We start from the raw sequence: 7,790 nt of genomic DNA, 5'->3' as shown, positions 1-7,790 counted from the left end.
ATCCAAAACCTGGGAGCCATCCAAAATGTTACAAATCACTTCAACATTATTTGCAAGGATAACATACAAATTAAATTACCAAAACTTAGAAATTTAATCAACACTTTTTCAGTGTTAACAAACAAATTAACAAGGAAATTATCAAAGAAATTTTCAAATCAACTTACCCTAATTTCTTCAAGAACTCCACTTAGAAATTGGTTCCGAATCACACCTTAATCCCTAATACACTTAATATCACACAAGATATGGAGAAATCAAGATGGAAGAAGAAATTTTTGGAAGAACTCGGTTGAAGGTGTAAGGGGCGAAGAAGAAGTGGGCTGCAAACAGAAAGCAAATGAGAAGAATAAGTTTTGTGTGCGTTTTTTTTATCTGTGTCAGCCTTTAGCGGCGACAATAGTCAATAGCGGCGACAATCTGGAGGAAAGGGTACCCGGTCATTTTTTAGTGCATCATTAGCGGCGACAATTTCGAGCTTTAGCGGCGACACATATGTCGCCGGTATTAGGTTAGTTTGGATAAGGTACCCTAACCGTTGGATTAAATATTTGATCGGACGGTGTAGATGTAACGGAAGGGGAAGACGCGGACTCGGGTGATCACCCTTTAGCGGTGATGCTATTACCGGCAACAGGGACCTTTAGCGGCGACTCTAGAGAGTGTCGCCGCTAAAAGTCCCTGTTGCCGGCAATAGCGTCGCCGCTAAAAAGTGATTTTCTTGTAGTGGAACTCATAATAATACATTATATATATATACTAGACTGTAACGAACACGCTTTCGGTGGGATTTTTGTTCTTCTTGGTGGCGACTTTCGACAAGCGCTTCCCATCTTGCCAAACGCCACACGTTCTCAGATTGTTGACTTTACACTGCCAAATTCGCATTTTTGGAGTCTTTTCGAAATTCACATGCTGACACAGAACATGAGGTTAGTTACAAATATGGATAATGACATAGATAGACCCTCAATGACCAGCTTTGCTGAATGGCTGCTTCAAATTGGTGATGGGTTGGTTGGGCAGCCTAATATAGAGGATCCACACGATACCTCATGGATACAAATTCCATCCTCATTATTGATACCACCGGGTTCCAATTCTCTCGAAAATCTCAGACACTTTGTATATGAAACAGCTATGCTCAACAATCCCACTGCGACAGATCTGTCAGTTCAGGCAATCGTGTGTCCAACAAATGAAATGGCTGACATGATAAATAGTATTGTTCTAAAAAAAATGGGACAAATGGTAAGATATATAGCAGCACGGATAGTATGCAACCAAACGGAAAACATCCATCGGATCTAGAAGGAGTCTATCCTATAGAATACCTAAATAACTTATCATTTACAGGGATACCACCTCATACACTTGAGTTGAAAATAAACACGCCCATAATGCTACAGAGAAACATCAATCAACGAGAAGGTTTATGTAATGGCACCCGTCTTATTGTATCACAACTCTTACCAACCGTTATTGAAGCCACCATAATAACGGGAACATGCATTGGATAGAGGGTTTACATTCCTCGCATAAAATTCATACATATGCCATCAGATCTACCCATTACCTTTTCAAGAAAACAGTTTCCAATTAAATTATGCGATGCTATGACCATCAATAAAAGTCAAGGACAATCACTAAAAAAAATTGGAATTTATCTGTCACAGCCAGTTTTTTCACACGGAGCATTGTCCAGGGCTACTTCCCCTACTTCATTAAAGATTCTCATAGAAACAAATGAAAACGACAGACGCAATCAAACAAAGAATGTCGTATATAAAGATATATTGCACAAGGTCACTCCAAAAGAGGTCCATCGTATCATTACTATATACCCATTTCGTACACATACTCATACTATCTATATTACCATACTTGTACTTGAAACCGTTAATGAATATTTATACATATTACATATATGTTTTTTTTCTTATATTACCGAATTTCATACTTTTTCCCACTATAACATTTACCTATAGTCAACAATTACTTACATGCTTTTAGTCTTATCAGAAACGAAGTACAGACCATGGTTACCATATCTGACCTAAAATGCGAAGGTGTTGGAGCCCCTATATAGGTTAGAATCCTTCGTAATGGAAACATGATGTTCGTCGGTATGAAACGTGGTACCTAGCTATTGACAGATTTGTAAGCTTATTACAGACAACATCCATTTCCCATGTACATATAACGCATACCATTTTAAGGGATTCATATATATATATATATATATATATATATATATATATACACATATGTTACAGGGCGATGCTATACAGATCCTTGGACAACGAACCAATCAGGCTTACATAGAATCGATAATGAATGTTTCTAATTATTACACTATATCTGAGTACAGTTGTCCTGAATTGGATAGACATCAAAAAGTGATAGAAAATACTTTCTATATCGATGTTGGTCTCAGCTCCATTATCAGTCCACTTCCAGATACAGTGACCATACCAACAACTTGGTTTCGCTTTGTTTCCAAACCACAGTTGATAGGTCTTGGAGAAAATCCGCCGTATTTTCCAGGTAACAACATAATCCGATTGGAATTCTTTGTGGTCGCTTCAATCAAGTATTTACAAAATTATGAATTTAGACTTCATTGGGGTGCTATCGAAGATCAGAGATTGTACAAAACAAGATGGCCAGTCTTTTATCCTTCTTATTCTTATGGATGACTGGTATTACTTGCAATATTCAACAGTCGTTTAGAACATGTTTTTTTTATTTTTATACTGACAACATTATGTACAAAAAAAATTACAGCGGCAATAAAATCGCAATCAACCTATGGAAAGAATGTATTACTGTTCTAACAAAATTTGATCGCAGCCTACTTATTCCACTCCCCACTATCACAGTGGTAGCTGTGACAAATCTTAAACCCTCCGTTTCGGCCGGTAATATACATTTACTAAACAGAAAAATATACATAATGTGATAATCATTAACCCCTATATATAAACCCGTCCTTACAGGAAAGCTACGTCATGATCATCACATGCAACTCATATATATGTGAATCCACAAATCCCAGAAACTACATCTCTTATAAACCTATAAACTCCACATGCTATATATATATCTCTTAAAATCGGTTTACCCAAAATTAATACTTATAATTATTTCAACGTCATATCAGTTTTAGCGGTCCAATGCGTCCACAGTCAGCGCCTTCGGGAATACCAACAACCCAGAAAGACATCAAATTGAAAATGCAGTCGGAACTACTGGTAAACGATCTCCTACATAACTCACATTTGTTACATACATATTATAATATATCGACTTATAGTTGCATATCGATAGGAAAAAACATTTATGGTGAAAGCATCCATCACAGAGTTTGTATTCCAAGACAGTTGGTGTCAAATAACATGTCCGACATGCAGAGATCCAATATTTAAAAGAGGTCCACATTGGTTTTGCAGTGCACACGGAGCTATTGAGAAACCATCACTAACGTAAGTACCCTTCTCCACTGATACAAAACATACATATCTTAGCAAACATGCCAACGATCAACTTCCATATGCAGTAATACATTTAGTGTGATGATAACGGACACAACTGACACTTTACAAGCCATCGTATCTGACACCTCATCTCGGAAACTACTAAGTGCTAATCCCGAAACCTCTCTCCCCGAAATCAATTCCATTAATAGAAAAGTATTACCAACAGCTGTCACCAAACAGAAAGGAGAAATTAAAAATATGTCAATCCAGATGCTCAGAACATCCACTTCAGAAAATTTACGTTTCATAATAATCGATCTTGTTAAAAGGTTATATATAATACAAACTTGTCATTTATAAAGGAAAAATGTTGTGGTATATATTGTTATTTCAGGTGTTTACTACGCGGGTTGTTTAACTTGGATCCGGGTTTGACCCGGTGTATATAAAGCTGATTATCCTTCAGTTGTGTAGTTCAGATTACAGATTCACTCTCTCACAAAAATTGTTCGCTATAGTTTTAGGGTTTGTACTAGGGTTTCAGTTTATATTCTTTTGATTTTGTTCTTCTTGTTCATTAGAGAGCTGAGAGTTATTGTAGTGAGGATTTCTGTGTAATCTGTATGATGAAAAACCAACTGTTTCATATATAAATGAAATGTTGATGTTGGGAAATTATGAGTTTATGTTTTCGTACATGGTATCAGAGCTTTAGGGTTCTTCATCTTCGTGGTTGATGATCATCGAAGGTTTATATCTTCAATTGGTGCTCATCGAAGGATACTTCATCTGAAGACGTCATAAGAGGTTGTTTCTACTTCTTATGTTCTTTTTCTTTTAGATCTGTTACTAGATCTGTTGATCAATCGTTTTTTTCTCTTCGATTGAGGTTATTTTATCATTTTCTTTTTTATTGTTCTTCGATCTTGGTACTGTGAGTTTTTTTTTTGTGGTTCATTGCAGGTGGTTGAACCTGATTTGTATTCTGGCCGTGTGATAGTGGAACATCGGAACTCGCAATAAACGACAATCCATCAATTGATCAATCTGTTGTCTGAAATAACTCACTAGGGGTCGGATTTCATCACCGATCAACCCTATGTTGGGAACGGAAAAACAGAGTCGGTTTGTTTTTCATCCCGTCTTATAAAGCACTGTGAGGATTTTCTTGTTCCTTTTTTCTCTCAATTATATTCAGTGATTGGAAGATCCTGGTGCTTTGTATACACCAGTTATATTTTTTTCCTTCTTCTTTGTTCGATAGTTTTTGTTTTCTTGACTCTGTATTGATTGTCTTGGGCCCCAACAAACGTGGTGACCATCTGGACTTTAGGTCGATACATGAGTCTGTTTTTTTGTGTGTCTAATTGTTGTTCTGTGTTTCCTATTTGGCTGTTGTTGTGCTTTGCTTCAGTCTTGAGTTTGTCTGTCTAATTGATTGACTGATAAGTTTTTTAAATGGCTGGTTCTGCTGAATCTCCAAGTGGAAGTGGAAAGGATGATTCAATCATTTTTGATGATCCTCTCTATGTCCATCCTTCTGATAATGCTACTACAACTATTATTAGTGTGAAATTGTCTGGAAATGAAAATTTTCGTATTTGGAGAAGCTCCATGTCTAGGGCACTTAAAGCTAGAAACAAACTAGGTTTTGTTGATGGTACCTTTAAAAAGGATAATGTTGAAAAAATCAAAGAGTCTAAATGGGAAAGAGCTAATGTTGTTGTGTGTTCTTGGTTATTGTCTTCCATTAGTGACTCAATCTATGCTAGTCATGCTTATTCAGATAATGCTCAAGAAATCTGGGAAAATTTATTTGAAACATATAATAAAGCTGATGGGTCTGTTGTGTTCAATGTTCATCAAAGAATTAATTCTTTAAAACAAAATGGTATATCTGTTTCTGATTTCTTTAATAAACTTGATGCCTTATGGAAGGAGTTTGATGGTTTAACTAGTCTCACAGAATGTACTTGTGAGGCTACAGCTAAACTAAATGATCACTCTAAACTAATGAAACTCATGCAATTTCTGAGTGGTTTAGATGAGTCTTATAATCAGGTTAAGAGTCATATATTGCTTATGGATCCACTTCCTAATGTGAAAACTGCTTTTTCAATTATACCTCGTGTAGAGTCTCTTCAAAGAAATGGATCTCTTTCTAATGACTCCCAATCTGGTTCTAAGAGTCAACCTAGTGCTTTTAATAGTAAATTCAACAATAAATTTTCTAATAATAAAAGCAAAGGTTCAAGCCTTCAATGTAAAAATTGTGGTCTAAAAGGACATACTATTGAGAAATGTTATAAACTAATTGGATATCCAAAGGATTATAAACCTAGAAGTGATGTTAATCAAAATAGTCAAGTTAAAAACTTTAAAGCAAACTCATTTGTTGTTACACCTGGATCAAATGATTCTGGAGAATCTGAATTTCCTCAACTAACTAAGGATCAATATGCCAAGTTTCTTAGTCTAATAGGAGAAAGAAAGTGCAATGAGGAAGCATCTGTCAGTTCCAATATGGCAGGTACTTGCTTGTTTAATGTTTGTGGTTCATTTTATAATGATAATAAATGGATTGTTGATTCTGGTGCTAGTCAACATATGATAGCATCAGAATCTCTTTTGCATGATACTGTGGATGTGTCTAAGCTTAACCTTCTTGTTAGTCACCCTAATGGAACTTGTGCTAAAATAGAAAAAATTGGAAATTTAAATATCTCAAACTCTTTAACTCTATTTGATTTGTTTGTTGTTCCTGAGTTTAATGTTAATCTATTGTCGGTTCACAAAATTTGCAAAGATAATAAGTGTGAAGTTGTCTTTAATGAACATAGTTGCAAAATTCAGGATTTACACTCAAAGGAGATGGTGGGGAATGGTAGTGAAACTGGAGGTCTCTATTATGTTGATAGTGTACCTTCTGGTAATTCTTTTACTTCTAATTCTGTTATGTGTTATGTTTCTAAATTAACTTGGCATAATAGACTTGGTCATCCTTCTGACCAAGCTCTGAATTCTTTAAAAACTCATCTTAAATTTGAAAATGAATCTTTACCTCCTTGTGATGTTTGCCATAAGGCTAAACAAACAAGGGATTCTTTTCCCACTAGTCAACATGTCACTTCTTGTTTAGGTGAACTTGTTCACTTAGATGTGTGGGGTCCTTATAAAGTGGTCACTTCAGAAGGGTTTAAGTTCTTTCTTACTATAGTGGATGATTTCACTAGGGCAACTTGGATTTATTTACTTAAGTCTAAAAGTGAAGTTTTTTCTTGTGTTTTTGATAAATAGAACTCCCACTTCTGTTTTAAATGGAGCCTCTCCTTATGAACTTGTTTATAAATCTTGTCCTAGCTTTGATAAACTTCGTGTTTTTGGTTGTCTTTGTTTTGCAACTAAACTGAATAATTTTGATAAAGTTTCTGAACATGTTGAAAAGTGTATTTTACTTGGGTATTCTTTGGAACAAAAAGGTTATAAGGTTTTGAGTCTTGATTCAAATTTTCTTTTTGTTTCCAAGGATGTCAAATTTTATGAATCAGTGTTTCCATTCAAGCTTAATTCTTTTTCTGGTGATAAAACTACTAGTTTTAATAATCCAAGTGACCCATTTTCCTGTGATGACCTTCATTTGTCTAGTTATCTTCAAGAAAATAATGATTTAGGTGATTTAGGAATAACCCTTCATTCTGAAGGTAATGAAGCAGTTCATAATTTGGATGAGACCTCCAATGATGAGGTCAGCAACCAAAGTGACATGGCACATGTGCAACAGAATGTTGTGGATGTTCCTAGTTCATCTAGTATGTCTGAGGATAGTATCTTAGAACAAAATAATCTTTCTGATGACCACTCATTAGGTACTACACGATCTGGTAGAAATGTTCGTTTACCAACAAGATTTAATGATTTTGTTGTGGAAAGTTCACACAAATATGGGTTAGAAAAGTCTGTGAATTATTCTTTGTTAGCTAATGATAGTAAATGTTTTGTTTCTAATCTTAATAAAACATTTGAACCTAGCACTTATTCTGAAGCTTCAACTGATCCAAATTGGATCAAAGCTATGAATGAGGAAATGGAAGCTTTATATAGGAATCATACTTGGGATATTGTTGATCTTCCAAAAAACAGAAATCCTATTGGTTGTCGGTGGATTTATAAAATAAAATACAAATCTAATGGTGAGGTTGTGATATAAAGCTAGATTAGTTGCAAAAGGATAGAATCAAAGAGAGGGAATAGATTATGAAGAAACTTTTTCTCCTGTTGCTAAAATTGTTACTGTTAGGATTGTGATTTGTG

The sequence above is a fragment of the Lactuca saligna genome, chromosome 1 (assembly GCF_052625555.1).
Source record: "Lactuca saligna cultivar CGN05327 chromosome 1, ASM5262555v1, whole genome shotgun sequence".
Taxonomy (NCBI): Eukaryota; Viridiplantae; Streptophyta; class Magnoliopsida; order Asterales; family Asteraceae; genus Lactuca; species Lactuca saligna.
Note: the sequence above shows the minus strand (reverse complement) of the source record.